Below are 20,841 nucleotides of genomic sequence, written 5' to 3'. Positions count from 1 at the left end.
CCAGAGTTTGGATCCCCAGAACTTCTGTAAAGGCTGGGTCAGTGTGGTATACACTATTACTCCAGCACTTAGAATGAAAAGACCAGTTGTCTGGAGCAAGCTGGCTAGCTAAACTAACCCCCTATTGCCAGATTTAGATTCAATTGAGAAACTTTCCTCAATGAATAAGGTATAAAGGAGTAAAAGAAGATTCCAGCCTTCACAAACCTGTGCACATGTGTATATATCCAACTGCACACATACCTGCCCACAAAGATGCACACACACACACACACACACACACACACACACACACACACACACCTTCTTTGTGCTTTTGTGTTTCTTTTTTGTTTGGTTTTTTTTTTTTTTAGAACCCAGAGATAGCCTTACAAATACCCTGACCTGCTGGACAACAAAAAGATGAAATGACTTAGAAGAAAGCCCTTTAATTGAGCCCCTAGAAATCAACAGTTTGTCAAGGCCTGACTTCTGCGTAAAGTCTGCTTATTGCATCAAGCCCCAGACTAGCCACTTCCAAAGAAGGAGAACAACCAGCCAAACTAAATTTATGAAATCCCAGAAATAAAACTAGGACATGGTTTGCTATCCAGCAAGTCCTGGCTGATATATCTGTCCCCTCATCTTCAATCACAAGCATGTTGAAGGTCACGTTTATATCTTATTTACAGAAAACAAGATCTATTATACTATGAGGCACAGAGTGCTAGATTTTCTTGAAAACCCTGACATCAGAAGGAGAGATTCTGACTGTGCCCTAGTCCAAGCCACATCAGTCAACAAGTTCCCTCGGGTACAATCTGTTCCTGTGATAACATTTATTACATTTGGGGAACTGATTTGCATAAATGTTTTCTCCAGCACCCGGAAGCAGAGAGCTCTTTGTGCTCACTCACTGCTGTGTCATACAGCGCCTAACACAATCATGTGGCAGGCCTTTGGCAAATATCTATTGAAAACAGAAAAATGACTTAGCTCTGCATTAAAGCATCCAGTGAAGTGGCCTGATGGGAGATGTATTAATCATCTATTTCCCTCATCTACAGCCTTGCAGCTTCCATGGCCCCTTATGAAGTTGCTTGTAAGCATGCTACTCCAGAACAGAGATGCAAAGAGAGCAGTTGAGGTTGGGGTGCACTAAGGGACATTCTTAGGAGATAGGCAGAGTTGTCATTTTATGGTGGAACTAGGATAGCACTTGTATTTCAAGTGCATGGTCCTTTCCAATGGGCACTCATTCACAAGGCAATTGGTCAAGGAAAGAATAGTAGCAAATAAGTTGACAGGACACCTGACATCTGATCTGCTGTGTGCCTTGTCCTGTCAGTCTAATTCCTCTGGGCACCTCCTTGTCTATCTCATACACCAGCATAAAAATATTAAAACTAATATCAACTTGTTTTCAAGAAATAAAGCTGAGACCCCCTTCAACTTACAACTAGCCTGTATTCATGCTTTAGAAGGTTATGTGGAATGGAAGGAAACATTTTTCCATAGAAACCATATTGAAAATAATGGTTAGGTTCTCTGGCTCCCATTCAAAAAGCCTATTCAAACTATAATGTAACTGAAATAACATGTATTTGCAAAGAAAATCGGCAGGGAAAATATTATTACAATACTAGTAATTAAAACAAAAAATGATGCCGTAGAACAAGAAGCAGTAGTTCTGACTCATCTCAAATGCCAGGGCTTGAAGAAAAGTGGATTGAATTAGAAAGAGAGGGGGCAGCAGAAAAGGCTTTGTGGACATCAAAAGGCACTTTAAGTCCCCCAAATAAGAGCTTTGCTCACCCCTCCTGAGGTAAGCATGTTCTGTTCTTAAGTGCTTCACTCTGGTCATGTGACAGGTGATGCAGTCTATTCTAAGTAGAATAAAGAGAAGCTTCACCTGATGTTGAATTTGAAAGATAAAAACATGTAAGAAAGAGACTGGTCATCCTGGGAACATCTAAGGAGTGTTTTCAAGACTCCTAAGGCCCCACCCTGGGTTGTTACTTTAGTTCTTCTGCCACAACCTGCTAAAAAGTTCCTCTCGATTTTATGAATGAACACTAAGGTTGGATAGGAAATGAACTCATCAAGAGGTTCAGTCTTAGGGTTGTGAAATTTTAAGCCCATTTTTTTCTTGGCTGTAAATGAAGAGAACTAAATGAACTAAGTAGCATTACTTGTATGGTTTTCAACCCAAGTAATGGGATTGCAGTCTTAACATGTTAAAAATACTCAAGAGTGGAATAGTTGAGCTATCAGCAGCCCATGCTCAGGGTTCTAGGAAGAGTCAGTACAGGTATGAGAAACCCTTCCTTGACTCTTTAGGTTGCTATAAAAAATATACTGATTCTGGCATTATCAATGCAAATTTATGTCTTACTGCTCTGACAACTGGGAAGTCCAAGGTCACGTTGCTTGCAGAGTGGATGACTGCTGAGAAGCTTCTCTTCAGGTTTATGGATGGTATCTTCTGTGTCTTTACATGGGGGAAGGATCAAAACAGCTTACCCATCCTCTCTTAGAAGTATGTCAACCCCATTGGTGAGGGTTTCACACTCATGACTGACTCACCGCTCAAAGGCCCACCATGTTATACCATCCAACTGGGCACTGAGCTGCAACATATACATTTGAGGACATCAACGTTCAGGCACAGCAGTTGTTACTGCTATAGGTGTGATTCCTTCTCTTTAGGAACTAGAAGCCTAAAATGAACGATCCATAGTATGATTAAATCCATAAAGAGCCAATGTAGGGGCCAATCAAAAACACTCCAGGAGAAAAGTTAATAAATAAATAAAGCAAAATTAATCACAGAAGATAGATGCTGAGAAGAAAGTGTACCTTGTGAGGAGCTCTTTTTTTTTCCTTGAATAAATAAACTCCAAGAGTGCAGAACGGGGAAAAAAAAAACTTTGCAAATTACCATCTCCTCTCATGGTGATCAACCCAGGGGTTCTTGCTCATAAAATTAAAAGAAATAAAATTAAAAGGGAACTAGTCCCCTTGGGCTTCCAGGGAAGCCCCTGGGCTCCTAGAGAATGCCTGCACCCTCTGGAGATAGCGATAGGTATGGAAATACACCTTTCTTCCTTGAGTGGCTTCACTTCCATAGCTGCCATTTGATGATGGAGTTACACTTTCTGAGAGAGTAGCAACAGTTGCCAGGGGCAAAGGGCCAATTTCCTGGGGTCCATGTCCTTTGACTTTGGGCATAGCCCCATGATGAGGGCAGCTCTTTGATCCTTCAGGGCCACATCGCTCCCACTCAGTGCATCCAGCATGAACATTGCCATCTGTTCTGTGTCAGTAGCACAGGAGTGCCACTGGATAAGCAGATGTCCCAGTGTGGTGCCTCCCCTGGAGGAATCCATGACCCAATTGCAAAGAAAAGGCCAACATCAGAAGCAAACAGAGAACAATTTTAAGACAAAAACTGTGGGCTTTCTATTGAATTCTGCAACTTATACCATTTCCCTCCCTCTTTCTCCAACTCCTTTGGGTTATCATTGAGAACACAGTGTTTTAAGGCACTATATATTCACTTCCAAGCCTCATTATCTTCCCTATTAGAAAGTAGCATAGATAGGAACCACAGATGACGAAGTTAAACCCAGCTTTTTAGATCTAAAATCTAATGCTCTCCCAACTGAACAATTTTAGGAGAGACTAAGTTTAGCTCTTAATTGCCCATGTTCACTTTGTAAACAAATCATTCATTCGTTCATTCATCTTTTAAAAGGGAATCTTATTAGCAACTTTAGTTGATGAGCCAAAGGTTATAACAGCAATGGAACATAACTGAACTTTGGTCTACTCCTGATACCAAATTAAGTGTGTTCTAAGAAGGACAACAATTAGAAAATGAGCATGAATCTCTGACAGGTCAGCCTCTACCTCCCTCTCAGACAGTGTGGGCTCTAACAGATCTAGAGTGAGATCCTATAAAGCCTGCTTTCTGCTTTTCTGAATCATATTCCTACCCCTTCCTCTTCCTACCCCTTTCCTGTTCCTCTGTCATCTCCTTCCTACTTCTCTTCCTCTTTTTTCTCCTCCTCTTTCTCTCTGCGACCCCAACCATCTCCCATCTCAGTCTCTGTCTCTGCTTCTCTCTCTCTCTCTCTCTCTCTCTCTCTCTCTCTCTCTCTCTCTCTCTCTCCCCAAGCATAGAAAAATGAAACTTGGTTTCAGAAGTACAAACACTGATTATCCAAGACTCACTAAGTTCCCAGCATTGAAAGAGCTCTTTGTGAGCACCATGCATTTTCTGATCTCTGCCCACCCACCATTACGTCTCCTCTGTCACACCCATCACATTAAAGAAGAAACCAAACTCTGAAACTCCAAGTCACTTGCTCAGCATCATTCATCCGATAAATGACAGAGATGAACATCAACCAATTCTGCCCTTAGAGCCCATACTCTTTATAAGACTGGGTACCTTCAAAGTGCTGCTCTCACTGACAAATGAGAAATAGGAACTGTGTGGAAAAAAGGATCTGTTACTCTACTCTGGTATCTCCTCTCTTGCCCCTCTGAGACCATCTTTTGAATTCTATATTCACAAAAAGGTTTCCAAGCTCTCTCTCTCTCTCTCTCTCTCTCTCTCTCTCTCTCTCTCTCTCTCTCTCTCTCGGTGTTTTAGTAAGAAAGGGGTTATTATATGAATTGGTTTATTGATTATGGACATTGAGAAGTTCCTTATCTTCACAAACTGGACAACCAAGGCAGTCCAGCTTATGACTCAGTCTGAGTTCAAAGACCTATGTGTTGGTGTAGAGATCTCCGCTCATGTCTGGACAAATCACACCAAACCAACATGGTTCCACATGGAAAGGTTTAATGAGAGAAGAAGAGTAGAAGAGGAGAGGAGTAAAGGCTGGCCATGAGCATGTGGAAGGAAGCAGAGAGGGGGTGGGGGGATGGGAAGAGAAGGGACAAAGGGGAAGAGGGAAAGAGGGGAAGAGCAAGAGAACAAGAGAAGACAGTAAGAGCAAAAGGAGAGATAATGAGGAGGAGGCAAGCAGCTCCTTTTATAGTGATGTAAGTGTTGCCAGGTAACTATGGGGTGAAGCATACCTGACTGTTGCCAGGTAACTGTGGGGGTGGAGCTTAGACAGAATGCCAACACTATGGACCAAGAGCAAGAACGTCCATGTCTGGGGAAGGACAAAAGAAGGCGTCTGCTCAGCAGAGAGGCTATCACATTCCCTCTGCCTTTTTGTTCATTTAGGAACCTCAGAAGTTTTGGTTGATTTTGGGGTTGGAGGGTGAATATTAACTTTTTCTATTAATGCCTATTATTCATTTCTAAAAACACTCTCAAAGACAAGCTGAAGAATATTTTTTCATCTATGTCTATATCCATTAGCTCCATAAAATCATCTAGTAAAAATAGCTTTCAGAAGTTCTAAGTTCTTTCACCAATAAGAATCATCAATTACTCTACACATAAAGAAACCAAATCAAGTCTTCTATGGTCCTAAGAGTAGCTGGCAGAGGTAGGTATTTGCTTCTCTTACATCTTCCTCAATGTTTCATACATATATTAAGAAGCATCTGAAAATTTTTGGAGATAAATCTGAAGCATATTTGGCAATCTGTGTTCTTTTCAAAGCATCTTGAAGACATCTTCCATGTAAAAATGCCTCGTCCTCTTCTGACAGTCCTCTACTTAAGCACAAGCATCACTAAAGTTGATGGTCCATGAATACTCTAGAGAAGAAGGTCCCATCCATATCCAAGCATGCCTGTCACCCAAGAAGCTCTAAGACATTTGGATATCAAGACTGTATCTCTTTTGGTTCTTAGAGAGAAGGACTGAAGTGCTCAGTATGTGGATTTAGAAGTAAGAGAATTATAGGGCTGGGGAAATGGCTTAGTATTTATGAGTGAGTTGAATTCCTAATACCCACATTGGGCAGCTCACAACTGCCTGTGACTTCAACTCCAAGAAGTCTGAAACCCTCTTGAGGACTCTATTCGTGTTTTCCCAAACACAGAATAACACATACCAAATAGTTGGAACTAAACATTTTAAGATTCAATAAGATAGAATTATGTTCAAATGAAGTTATTATGGTGGGTCTTAATACAATATGTCTAATGTCCTCATAAGAGGAAATAGCAAACATGAAAATTTAGATATGTGGAGGGACAGATCATGTAAAGCCAAAATGAGAAGAACAGCATCTACAGGCCATGGAGAGATATCTCAGAAGAAACAAGCCTTGACCTTGGACTTCCAGCCTCTAGTCTGATAAAACAGTACCTTTGAGTTGTGTTAGCCACTGGATACGTTGGTGCACTCTTTTAGTAAAGCCCCAAGGGACTAACTAAGGCAAGTATTTCAAATTTACTTCAAAGTCTCCTAATAAAGATGTAGAAACTGATCTTATGAGATCAAAAAAGCTTCTCAGGGCCACTAAGGTTCGAAATAGGGTTGAGTGTCAAAAGCACATATGCAAACATATATAGTCCAGAGCTCATTCTATGGCCTGCATTAACTCTACTGACCAATTTGGTATCCTAGTGATAGCCCCTTAAATCTGGCCCTAGAGGCTGATAGCACCATGTTGATATGATATGCCCTTGACATCTGAACTAACTTCTTGATGCCTCTACTCAGCACTGAGAAGGATCAGCCTTATACTGACAATCATCCATTTTTCCTACCAAGCATCACCCCCACAGAGCATAGAAAAGCTCTGGACTCACAGTACAGCTTTCTCAAAAAGGATCTGATTGATTGGCCTGACAATGAAGAAGACAGAAGTTATCCCTCCTTTATAGACATTTCTACAGGAAATGTGAGAGCCACTGATTTACTTACACAGAGTCTAAGCTGGTGCTCACTACAGGATTCAAAGGGGGTTACTTCCCATATCCATCCTTTGGAACTGTCTCTGTCCAATTATAGACAGAGTCCCAGTTCTGTCACTACTTCTCTCTTGATCTTGAACCTGTATCTCAGATAATTCAAGTACTCATTCCTTATATGTAGATGGGAAAAAAATAAAAGCTTGCTTTATCTACCTCATGGACACCCAGAAAATATCAAATAAGATAATGTGTAAGAGAGCACTTGGAAATGTATAAAAATCTTATTCAAATAGGAAATGTGACAAACCCTTCATCCTCCTAAAACGTGGATCAGAATGAATATCTGTCTGAATGAGCAGCAGTCACAATAAGAGTATGAAGCCTGATTGACAGTCAGCTTACGTGAATGGCTTTCAAATGTATGGATGGAATTTTGGCACATAATGAAAAGAACAGGAAACTTGAAATCAAGATAGTAGAGGAGGTTTTGGGCTCAGCCCCAGTATGATATGTGTGATTATTTTTATATAAGACCCTAAGTCCTCTGATGTGTGTCTGCATTCCAAAGATGAAAATAATGATGTCCACCTCATCTTTCCAAAAATGGTTTGATAAAGACCAATTACATATAAGCACAAAGTGGGTTATTGTGTCTAAATGTATAATTATACTAGTAATGCTACATCAAATACAAGGGAAAAGGTCACCGAGAGAAAAAGTATAGGTCACAGTGATTCTAGTTGAAGGAAATGCACGTTTAGTCAAAAGTATCGTTAGTATAAAGCGGGAGAGTATCATAAAGTAGGTATTCACCCATGTAAGAAGCAGACCAGTCACAGGAGAATATTTAAAATTGGGAATGTCTACAAGTGAAGTTTTCTTAGCTTTAAAAATTAGGACTTGAGAGATGACTTAGTCAGTAAAACGTAAGATGTGCAATCACAAGGACATTGACATTAAAAGACTGAGTGTGTGACATGCTCTGTAATCCCCATGCTGGAGCCGAGAGGGTCACTAGGATTTGCTGACCAGCCATTCTTACTGAATCAGTGACTTCCAGCTTCAGTGAGAAACACTGGTTCAAAGAATAAGGGTTGTAACCAAATTGTTTATTCTAGCTAGCCCCCACGAAATCTGGTATTTTATTTACAAACGATAAGCCTAGACGGGGCAGGTTCTATGACATTCTCACCTATAGCCAAACCATATACCTCTTGTTACTTGATGCATGAGCCTTGCTCAGGCTGCTTCTGCCCCATCACTCTGTCCTTGGGGTCCATTTCTCCTGGCCATGTGCTCACGATCCATCTGGCCTCATGGTGGCCTCCTCTTCTCTCCATTTTCTCTTTCCTTTGCTCCCTTGTCTCTCCTGAGATCCCTCACTCAATCCTCAAATCCTGTCTTTCTGTCTCTACTGCCCAATCACAGGCTCTAACCTTTTATTAACCAATTAACATTTAAATTGGGAAGTAAGGTTTGCACAACAAACGCAGGTATATGTGAGAATGAATGCACTCATCTGGATGGCAACCAGGTCTTGGGGTCCAGAATTGAACATTTCTATGTATAGCAAAAGATCAACCCCTAACACATCATACACACACACACACACACACACACACACACACACACACACACACACACGTGAGTGTGCATCTGTTAATTCATGTACATACGTGAATACATGTACACACAAGAAGATAAAGAAGATGGAAGGAGGAAAGAGGAAGATGACTAATAAGTTAAATGGAGAAAATAAAAACATTTTTCAAATATAATACATGAAAATGGATGTGTTAATGTCTGAATTTCTTCAACAAACAGGAAGCATGGCAATTGTGAAGAAGTTACAGTTTACATTAACTAAGCCCCCCACCCCCGAGTGAGGCAGAAAGTAGAAATCTGGTCTCATTTCCTTAATGAATACCAACACAGTTTGCTTTCTGTTTCTGTGATAAAACGCTCTAACCAACAGCAACTTGAGGAAGGAAGGTCTGTTTGGCTCCACTTTACAAGCATTGTCTATCTGAAGCCAGGGTGGAAACCCGAAGGCAAAAACTAAAGCAGAGGCCATGGAGACATGCTGCTCACTTGCTTGAGCCCAGTGATGATCTCACGTCAATCACTAATTGGAAAAATGCACACAGGCTAATCTGATGGTGCAATTCCTTAATTAATGTGCCTTCTTCATCAAGTCTGAGTCAAGTTGACAAAAACTAACCACCATGAATGTCCAGGTAAACCAGGCAATGGCACTCTATGATTTGTTATCTGGCCACCTTGTCCTCCATCTCATGTCTTGATGCTCCAAACATTCTTGTTACATGGTTTTCGTACCCAGTTACTAGAATAATTAGGACCCTGGAAGGAAGCAAGTAGCTGGAACTATGCTGTGCTCTTTCTCAGAAAAAAAAAAAGAAAGTACAGAGGTGTCTCGCTGTAATATTCTAGTAAAAGGCAATATTTGAAGCCTATATTAGACTCATTTTCCAATTTAAAAAAAAAACTAAAATTCAGGGTTTCTCATATGAAAAGATTTCTATTTCTATTATCTCAAAGAGTCTGACATATCTGCAGTCACTAAAGACCAAGCCCCTTCCAGCCATCTAAGAAACAATCTTCATCCTCATGCTCATAGGGAGTTTCTGGAGTTCTAGTTTTACCACAATTATACATGATGCAAAGAATGGGCTGGAGAGATGGCTCAGTGGTTAAGAGCACTCACTGCTCTTCCAGAGGTCCTGAGTTCAATTCCCAGCAACCACAGGGTAGCTCACAACCATCTGTAATGGGATCTGATGCCCTCTTCTGGTGTGTCTGAAGATAGTGACAGTGTACTCATATACATAAATAATCTTTAAAAAATTATCCATGATGCAATATATATATATACATATATATGAATTTAAGAGGCTTTTAAGAATAACTCTCTACACTCAACCTTATAGCTCATTGGCTAGAATTTAGTTACTTAATAACCACAGGGATCCTGAGAAATATAACCTATTGTTTGTGAAATAATAAAGGTTTGTCTGAGTTTTCAGAAATAACTAAGAGTCTGCCACATCATGGATCAAGAACTCCAAAGTTTGTTACCTCTGTTAGGAGCAAGAATGGAAAGAGGAAGCGAGTGCCTGAGAGGGGAAAAGAGAGAAACACCACCCCCCAACAACCCTACTCCCACCCCCACCGCAAAAAAAATGAATCTGCTTGAGGATTCCAATCCGCTTGGACACATGTGGTGTCAGGACATTCTAGTCCTGCTGCTAAATGGGAAGTAAAAGCAACGTATTTTGATCATAGTTACTATTGCTGTTATTTAAGGGACAGTTGGGTTTCATGTAATAAAGGGCACAGTGAACACAGAAGAGACACCCAGAAGTTACCTTCTGTCTGTTCAACCAGGAGATGACTTTTATGTATTGTCATGAAAATCATGGGTAGAAAAGTTTCTGATATGAGCGTAATTTGGATGGAAAAAAAAAACACCAAGACTGGAGAAAAAGAGTGGCTGAAATCTGGTTAAATTTACCTCTTTCCATCAGCCTTTGATCTTGCTGAACCGAACATTTCAAAAAGGAAACAGAGCAGAGATGAATTTTATGGCTTTGTGGAAATTGCTCTAGATACATTTTGCAACTGTAAATGATTGTGGAAAAAAACCCACCATAGTTGCAACAAAGCACCACAGAACTGCACACAGAGCTGGTTCTGAAAATCAGAGAGAGAAGCCAAATGCCTGTTCTGGTCACTTGCAGCGCAGTTTGCAGATCTGTGGTAGCCAGTAGGGATCAGCTGGCTTGTTCTTCTCTAGCCTGGGGCACCCAGCAACCCCTCAGCATGGCTCTAGGAGCTGGTGCTGGACTTTTTGTACTCAATTTCAAAACCAGCCCACATGATCTCTTTCTGAACTGCAGACAGGGACTGTAAAATCAGGGAGGGTCCCAACCCCAGTTCCCTTAAACTGAGTTATCTGCATGCCTGTCCCTTCCTCTGCCTGGATCTCAATTTCTCCATGAACAAAATGAGCAGGGAGATCAGAACATCAGAGGGGTTCTTTCAGCTTCTGATCTTATAAGCATTGAGGGAAACACAGTGTAGATATTGGTAAACTAAGGCAGGAGGTAAGGAGAAGCAGAAAGTAACAACCCATTTCGTTTCTTCAAATTCCTTCACTACATAAGCATCTAAGTGTCTGGAGTCTCTCCAGCAATCTCTGGTTCATTTCCACAGAAGCATCCAGACACTACGCACTATTTGAATACTAAGTGAGAATCTGAATTTTCCATCTCCTGATGCAGAAGGCATCAAAACAAGGCCTGGTAAAGGCTTAAACTTCTGACATGGGCAGACAGCGCTCAAATTCATAGCTTTCTGACTATGGTGCCTTCCTAAATTTCCTGACTCGTTGGTTTCCTGTGCTTTGCTAGAAAAATAGCAAAACTTATCATGGAGTTGTTAGAGTGAGTAATGTCCCACACATGAACGACACTCCTCACATGGTATGGCTCATAGGAGGCACTAAGGAATATGGGAAACTGAGTTGGGGAGGTAGTTCAGTCTGTAAAGTGCTTGTCTTGCAAGCATGAGTTCAGGTGAAGAACTGAGGTGGAAAAGCCAGTCATGGTGGCACAGGCATGTCATCCTCATAACAGACACAGGCAGAACCCCAAGCTCGGCTAAACTACTTGACCAGCTTTACAGGTATCTGTAAAACAACTGCTCAGCTTGTCTTCTATCATGAAGTCCCTGACATACACAAATGTGAACAGCGCATGTGCATACACACATACAAACACACATGCACACACACATGCTCACATGCATATTCACAAGCATGAACATGCATGCACACATATACATACCTATTCATATACATGCATACAAATAGACACACAGACAGTCATGCCTATACAGGAAAAACAAAACTAGAATACGTAAGTATAAGACTTATATAGTCTTAGATAAAGATAAGACTTTCTTACCTTAAAGACATGAAAGAAAGATGATTCACTAGGAATTTGAACTTTGTGAGCCTGTTTGTGAGTTGTTTGTGCATTAAAACTCAGTAGCATTCATATGTATTCAAATGTTTTACCTCAGAGCTAGGCAGATGACTTAATTATTAAGAGCATATATTGCTTTTGCAGAAAACCCAAATTCAGTTCCTAGCATTCAGATGGCAACCTATATCTTTAGAGGATCCAAATCCCAAGCCCCTCTTTTGGAACTCAAGTGCACTTGCACTTATAACACACACACACACACACACACACACACACACACACACACACACACACACTTAAAAGTAAAATGATTTTAGCCCCAGACTGGCAAGAAATAAAGTCTAGTGTTCTACCAATTAATTAAATCCCAGAACAGAAGGGATGTGTGTGTGTGTGTGTGTGTGTGTGTGCATACAAGTGTCTATGAAAGTATGCATGTATATGTGCATTTGTGCATGCATATTTGTGTATATATATATATCCTTGCATATTTGTGGGTATATATGTGTGTATGTATGCATGTGTGTACATATTTATGTGTATTTGCATATATCCTTATATTTATATAAGTGTTCATGTGTGTATGTGCTCATGTGTATATGTGGTTTGTGTGTAATTCACTGAAAGTTGCAAGTGAAAAATACTTTTCTAAAACAAAGAGGGAAAACTTTGCAATTATAGTTTTCTTTTCTTTGTGCTTTTAGCCAAGAAGCAGCAGCTACCTACACACATTACCTGGTCATGTAACATAGAGTTCATCTGCATCAGTAAAAGCGACACTACTGAAAATCTGGCGATTTTCATCTGGAGCTGACAACATGGTAATTTATATTCTGCACAGCATAACCAAAGAGCTTGTTATGCAAACATAGGCCACTGATTTGACAAATCTCCTGGAAACAGAATTAATGTCTGTATTCTGTGCAAAGATGTAATTTATTTTAATATTTTAAGGAGATAATATCTAGCTGTCTGTCTATATGTACTCAGGGAAGGAGCTATATACACATATGGATATATTTATATAGCTATAGGTATATTTAAATAGAGAAAAACACTGGAAGTGGTATCAGGGGGTGGGGCTGGGGTATGCTGCATAGGAGGAAAGGCTCTACAAGGGAAGAAGCATTGGTGATTAAAGCCTGTATCTCTCCCTTGCTCTGTTTCCTTTTCTACCTGTGGTGATCATGTAAATATTATCCCTTTGTGAAAATGCTTTATTTATGGTGCCGAGCAAAAAATGCTTGTCATAGTAATTGAGGATTTTTTTTAATGGTGGTAACTTTAGTTGTAACCAACTGCAGAAAAAAGTTTTAATTGGATGGAAGCTCTAGTGGTTATTTCCCAGTCATGCCTAGCTTTCATAAGAGGGAAAAGTTTAACACAGAATAAATCAGTGTTGGCCTGCTATGAGGAGTAGACTGGGCAACAGGAGGTCAATAGAACCCTGACAGTCACGGTAAGATTAGGAACAACTAAGTCTGGGGAGTGCTCCAAAGGAATCCATTATAACAATTTACCTTGATGAATGATGCAGCCCTCTTTAGGGGAATGCACTCTGGATCTCACTCTTCCATATACTTTCTTCCCAGTCTCAAGATAGTGATTTAAAAATTAAACTGCTCTATCCTGTCTCCCCAGGTCATGAATCTGATCACTTTCTCCTTCCTACTGTGAACCCTGTAGAGAGAAACCTAATCAAACCTGTCACATCTGTTGTTGATGCTTAGCTAAGGGCCTAAACAACAACAAAAATCAATGTTTCATGCCCCAAGGGATGCATTTGGTTGTTTTCTTTGTTAATGCCACATCAGGAGATGTCATCAGGAGGCTAGGCTGCTTCAGAGAGTAGGCATTTACGTTTGTCAGGTGAGGATGGGAGGGTGGTCCCAAGTGGAAGATGTTCGTGGTAGACAGTAGACCTCCCGAGTTCTGTCCTATCCTCACCTATCCTTCACCTATCCAGGAGAAGCCAAAGAAAGAAGCAAAGGAATGTCCCTCCCCACCATACAGTGCAAATGATAACAAATGCTAGTCAACCTGCTATGTCAGATCCACTGCCATCTTTAATCTACGTATTCTGTCCAGGTATGTTTAGCAAATGACTACAAAGGCCCAGAGTCCTAACCCAACCTCATTCTGATGGCTGTTGTGACCTTAGGTAGGTTGGTTAGGGACAAGGCCAGCCTAATGAGTTCCTCTGAGGCTTCCCCAAGCTTTCCCCCCTCTTAGATATGGTGATGGTAATTGCCTCCTCCAAACTGATCTTTCAATTCCTATCATTTCTTCCCATCAGTAAGGGCCCTCCCTACTCTGGTAACTCTTTCCTTATCAATCTTTGCATCCTGCTTACGAGATGCTTAGGAGTGCAGAGTGGTCAATTTAGTTACATACCCAACACCTGGCTTAGCAAACACCCTAGCTTGGCTCAAGAAGCATCAGAAAAATACAGAAATAAACACCAAGACAAAAGGAAATAGAGACAGACACATCCTGACAACCCTGATTTTGTTTCTGTGCACAGTGAGTAGAGGGGAAGCCTGAACAAGCAAAACTGGCTCAACTTGGGTTCTTTTGCTTCAGAATTTGGTAGTTCCTCGTCACGCTATTGAAAGCCAGGTATATTAATTTAAACAAAGTACAGTCCTGGGTTTTAAAGCAATTTGAAACAAATCGATTAAAATCACACAGAAGCACTCACTCTATGGATCCCTTTTCAGCCAAGAAACATAATTTACATGGTTGTGGTTGTAAAATGCTCCGGATTGATGGGGTTCTAGCTATGACTCTGTCCCTAAATTGTCAGGGTCCCAGGTTTTAGTAGCTGGAAGATAGTTCACTGTCTACAAAGAAAATCCCTACAGAGACCAACTGCACACTGAATTGAAGGGTATGATTGATAACTAAATGGACCCAGGATCTCTGGGATGAGAGATTTAATTCAGCAGCATTCACAGGACCCATGGAAGCAGCCTAGGCATCCTCCATTTACACACAGCTACAGAGCATAGTAGGCTTAGAATCTTCATTCAAATGAGTCTTCTTTCCCATCCTGCTTTCTTCCAGCCCCACAGGTCTCCAAATTTTCAGGAATTTCTCCTATACCTTCCTGAACTACGCTAGAGCTGTAGAGCTCATGTACAAGAGTCCTGACACTACAGACATTTGCCAAGAATAGAAACAGAACCACACATTGGACCAGTGAAGGTGCGCCACTAAAGGAGAAGGCAGAGGAAGTAGACAAGAGCCAGAACTAAAGACATCTTAGCTGGAAGGGAGAGCAGAGATTTTTTTTTTCATTTCTCAAAGCAACAAAGAAAAATAAAATCCCTTCTGGTTGAAAAGATGAGGTAGAATTTACCGTGCAAGAGGGCTTTCAAATAGACAGTTTTTATCGTGACAGTGGTGTCCTCTTAACATATATTTACTTTCTAATTACCCAGAGCTGTGTAATTAACCTGTCACTAGACATAGCTTGCCACACTAATGAATGGATAAGGATTCTGAGTATTAATAACCAGCCAGTAGAGGTGAGGCGACCCTTGCTCCTATGACTCACTTGACGTATCTTGTGCATGACTGTGTCTTCCTTGTGCTTACATTTCTACTGTGGAAGTATCAACGAGAAAAAATTCTCTCTCTCTCTCTCTCTCTCTCTCTCTCTCTCTCTCTCTCTCTCTCTCTCTCTCTCCTCTCCCCCCTCAGTCTATTCATGTCTTGAATGGAGCAGAACTCAGGAAGAGGGGTTGATGAAACTGTGGTTCAGAGGGGCCCCTGGTTGCTCACTTGTGACTGTGTATAGCAGAGAAGGGGGAGTTCAGCAGAACAGACAATGGTGGGAGATAGAACTGGGCATATTTCTTCTTGGGGTCCAAGAGTGCTGAGCAGAGAACCAGTTTGATCTAACCACAGTTACAAAGTTGTTATAGATCACTCTCATCATTTCTATTCTGGGATTTTGGTGAGCTTCTGACTTTTGTTTTATTTTAATTATATTATTTTTTATTCTTTGAAAATTTTATACATGAAATTCCATGAATTTGATTGTCCCACATCCTCCCCCATATCCCTTTTCATTTCCCCTTTTTCTCCTTCTGAAATCTTTTTTACTTCAGTTTTGTGTTTTAAGATAAGGTCTCCTATGTCCATAGGGGTCTAAGAACTTGGAACTCATTATGAAACAAAGAATGGCATTGGAATTCTGATATTTCTGTATCCAACTTCTCATGCTAAATTTACAAATGTATACAACCATGCCTAGTTTATGTGGTGCTCAGGATTGGACTCAGGGCTTTATGCAAACCTTCGGTCTTAGTCAATGTTTATGCAAACATATTCTTAGGTGCTATGAAGAAACACCATGACCATGGACACTGTGGTAGAGGAAACTATTTAGTTGGTGTTTGCTTACAGTTTCAGAGGTTTAGTCTATTGCCATTATTGTGGGAGTATGACAGAATAGACATGGTGCTGGAAAGTAGCTGAGAGTTCTACATTCAAATCTACAGGTAGCAGGAAGAGCGAGTCTCTTGGCTTGGAATGGGCTTTTTCAAACCCCTAAGCCCATAATACATTTCCTCCAAGACTATACCTCTTACTCCTTACAAAAGTGTCACTCCCTAGTGGCCAAGGATTCAAATATATGAATGAGTCCATGGGGGACATTCTCAGCACACTCTACAAAGTGAGCTACATTCTGTTACTATTTTCTTCATTCTGAAGCTTGATATAAGGGGTCCTATTGAGCCCAGAAGGACTTGCTCTCTGAGGTTAGGGTAGTTCCAAGAAATAACACAAATGAAAGCATCTTTCAAGTGAAATCCAGCCAACTCAGGGGCACAGAACCTACACCATCAGGCATTCCCTTTATGGGATATTACACTTGGGAACATTATTTTCCAATTCTAATCACCTCAGATCTATGTATCAGACAGCCAAGCATAGCCTAGCCTAGACTCTCTAAACACTACTAATGTTATTTACCAGCTAATCTTACTCCTGTTAGACTTTGTCCTAAGAAAAAGACAATGACAACTCCAGCTCACAGTCTTCCACAATCCCTTTGCCCCCTACCCAACATCAACACATTTTTGTGGATCCTTGTGGTATACTGTGCCCTCTTCTCTAGAGATCTGTGAACACATCTAGTTGACTACAGTGCCTTGCTGTATCTCAATAACAATAACGACAAAAGCTAAACTTCAAAGCAAGATGTTGGAAAGGTTGTGATATAATACACATACAGGGTTCCAAGGAAAACACGCAGTCACTAAACATACCAACGAGTCTTGATTCCCCATAGACTATTGGGCTACCACTATAGTCACCCTTCCTTTGTGCTGTGGAGCAGTTCAAGGAACATATGTAGCAGAACACACAGACAGGCAGAATTAGAAAACACTAGGAACTACAGGGAAAGGAAAGAGAGCAGACAGACCCAAGTCAACACAGATTCAGCCCTTTGTATGTTCACATTTTTAATTAAGGGACATGAGTCTTGGCTCTATGTCTGGTGCAGACCACCCATCATGATTTCAGGAAGATGAATTCACTGTCCTAAACTTCTGCTTCCTTATCTGACAAATGAGCCTACTCATGCCAAGTGTTTATTGTCCATTATAAGCGTGCTATCAGATAAACCATGGGCTGTTGCATTTATTTTATACCATAAATCAGTTTATCAACATAAGCACCATCACCACCGTCAGCCTTGCTAGAGTTGTTTTGTTTCAAAACACACACACACACACACACACACACACACACACACACACAAACAAACAATTTCAGGATATATTTAGATGCATATCACCCACTGCATCAAACTGTGGAAATACTCCATATATTCAACTAAATTCAACAGTTAATTACTAAGTTTCAAAGATGAATTCATTAGCATATATTTACAGCATGTGACAGTGTTACAAATGTGACGGCTTTCCTAATGTTTTCATTCAACTTTATCGCATATGCTGACCCTCCACTATTACCTACTCCTTTTGTCCTCCTGTTAACCCCTTCCCCCCAGGTAATACCCTGTCTGATTTTATGCCAACTATAAAATCTAGGTGCCACATATGAGAGAGAAAAGATGCAATATTTTTCTTTCTGCATCACGTTTATTTTGCTTAATATGATGATCTCAGTTCCTATCCCGTTTCATACGACTGACATGCTTTTGTTCTTCTTTACAGCCGAATGGAGCTCTACTCTCATCTGTACTACTTATCATATTGTTGTTTTAACTCTCTAAAACAAAAAATAAGAGATGAAATTGTGTGGACAACCACAGTAAAGGGGCTCAACTCATGATGTTTAATAATGTTAGCATTTTGTGTCTAGATACGGGATGTTTCCTCAGCAGGGCTATCCCCTTGATGGTCAGTGAAATAAGCTTCCCACTTCATTATTTAAACAGTGGAAAGATCCTTCTAGTACACCATCCAGTCCAAGTTTTACCATTCCTTTCATGAGCACATTGGAAAAAGCGGGAGTCAGAAATGGGAAAAGTCCAGCCTAGAATCCTGGGATCCATTTGCTGTCTAGATGGCCCTTTCGAACATTGGCCTTCTGATCTTCCCACAGGATGGTGGTGGAACTCAATGTATTCAGCTTCTGGTGAGTGTCAGCACAGAGACTCTGAGTCTAAAACCAATATGCATGATCACAAGCTGCCCACAGCCCTCCTTACCTGAATTGATAGATTTATTCCTCTAGAAGGTGTTATCCCATAATATTCCATAATATCCATCGCATTTTACCTATACTGTCTTGTAAACATGGGTCAGGAGCTTAATTCTGTAACGGACAGCCCTTTCTCTTTTCTCTTCCACTTTACACAGTTCTTTTTATCAGTTCATACCTTTTATCAGACCACTTGGCAAGCTGAACTAGTCACAAAAAGTGTCTGTCACCTGCAGAGAGTGGTGCTTTCCTTTTCCCCCAAAACCAAAGCTCTAATTTAAATGGCACTCAACTATTTCTAGTCCCTCTGCTGATCTCTGTAAGATAGAGCCTACTGCCTTGATTTGCGTGGTTAATGGCCCCAAGGAGCTGCGGGACCTAAAGGCATCTCTAGCCCGAGCCACTTTTGTTTCTGTTTCTGAGGACGCTGTTCCCTCTTAGGGAACAACCAGGTCATCCAGTGACACTTTTGGAAGGTAAAGTAAAAGAGAAGCTGTAAGGAAGTCCCAATAGGGATGAGCCCCTAAAGGTAACTGTGCAAAATGCATTGGAGGAAAACCTGGAACCAACTGAAAGAGCGGCTCGTGCCTATCTCTAGGGAGTTTCTATCAACAGGCAACTGCTGCAAACTGATTCTTGGGGCTTCCATAGTTGCCCTGGCTCCTGAGCCCTAAGATACCCAGAAGAGGACATGGCAGGCCACTTGTGCTGGGAGAAGGCCCATTCTTGCAAAGCTGTGGGACAGCTCATTCTCTGAAGCTCTCCTGTTCTCTGTGCTCACCAGGTATATATTTGTCTAAGCCACTGTGGTTGTTTGGAAGGGAATAAATCCCCTTGGCTCATATTTGAATGTTTGTTCCTTAATTGGTAGAACTGTTAGAAAAAGATTTGGAGGCATGACCTTGTGGGAGGAGATAGGACACTGCAGATGGGCTTCAAGGTTTCAAAAGCCCAAGCCATTCCCAATCTCTCTTTGCCTAGTGCTTATGAATCAGATGGAAGCTCATAGGTACTGCTCCAGCACCATGCCTGCCACCTGCCACCTGCCACCTGCCACCTGCCACCTGCCACCTGCCACCTGCCACCTGCCACCTGCCACCTGCCACCTGCCACCTGCCACCTGTCACCTGCCACCTGCCACCTGCCACCTGCCACCTGCCACCTGCCACCTGCCACCTGCCACCTGCCACCTGCCACCTGTCACCTGCCACCTGCCACCTGCCACCTGTCACCTGCCACCTGCCACCTGCCACCTGCCACCTGCCACCTGCCTACCTGCCACCTGCCACCTGCCACCTGCCACCTGCCACCTGCCACCTGCCACCTGCCACCTGCCACCTGCCAGTCACCATGCTCCCCATCATGATGATCATTGACTCAGCCTCCGAAACTATAAGCAAGCTCCCAATCAAATGCTTCCTTTTATAAGTTGTCTTGGTCATGGCATCCCTTGGTCACAGCAGTAGCATGGTAACCATGACAATCTCATTTAGCCACCACAGCATCATCCATGCTATGTCATCCCATACAGATCCTGGTTTCCCAAAGCTTCCAGTCTCACCCTCTCCGGGCACTTCTTGTCTGCCTCTCCTGTTCCCTACCACAGATCCCGTCTCTGCTAAGTCCAAATCCTTCTCAACTGTGTCACATCTGAAAGGGGCCTGATAAATTAATCCCTGCTAACATGTCCCAGCAGAAACTGAGAGTCTAATGTGCTCTTAGCTTAATGCAGTTTAGACCCTCCCTGGGGCGTCCGCACTTCATGAGGGGATTCCTTCAGAAATAGTAGATGGTCTTCCAAGAAGGAAACAAAGCTGTCCCATGTACCATACCAGAAGGGGTGAGCATGAAGGCATACAGGAGCTTTAAATGTCACCCTACCTAGCTGAGGACCAATCAAATTCCTCAGATGAGCAGTAAGAGATTATTCTAATGGAATCCCTATTAAGTACTGAGAGATTAGGAAAGGAAGGAGAACTGAGAAATATTAGCAATGTGTTATTTTGAAACTTAACATTTAAGTTTACATGGTATCCCAGGGGTAAAATATAAGTAGGTTTTATACTTTAGATGAAAAACAAGGTCTCATGACCTTCTCCCCAGTGATTGCAAGCCCCTCCTAGAGCAAAGGACTACATGGAAAATATCACTCCTGTAAGATAGATATAGAGTCATTTCATCAAAGATTCCTGACACTTGAACACAGATACAATTAGCACCCAATGCTGGACAGTATGCCTTTAGATGAAGATTGGCCAGCTTTAGTCACATACAATTTCCCTGGGCATGGAGAGGACTAAAAAAGCCTTGGGGGTTTACTGTTTGGGCAAGTGAA

The 20,841-nt window shown here is 41.5% G+C and overlaps 1 long non-coding RNA gene across 1 annotated transcript; it reads left to right on the top strand.

Moving 5' to 3' along the window:
* Positions 1 to 5,110: 5,110 nt before the first annotated feature.
* LOC102552533 (uncharacterized) lies at positions 5,111 to 19,352 on the top strand. The gene is made up of 3 exons (XR_015639133.1): positions 5,111 to 5,495; positions 12,527 to 12,643; positions 18,017 to 19,352. It is a non-coding gene; the product is annotated as an uncharacterized LOC102552533 (long non-coding RNA).
* The last annotated feature ends 1,489 nt before the right edge of the window (positions 19,353 to 20,841 follow it).

Source organism: Rattus norvegicus, chromosome 15 (genome assembly GCF_021556685.1).
Source record: "Rattus norvegicus strain SHRSP/BbbUtx chromosome 15, alternate assembly SHRSP_T2T, whole genome shotgun sequence".
NCBI classification, from domain to species: domain Eukaryota; kingdom Metazoa; phylum Chordata; class Mammalia; order Rodentia; family Muridae; genus Rattus; species Rattus norvegicus.
Note: the sequence above shows the minus strand (reverse complement) of the source record. Positions and strands in the feature narration are given on the sequence as shown.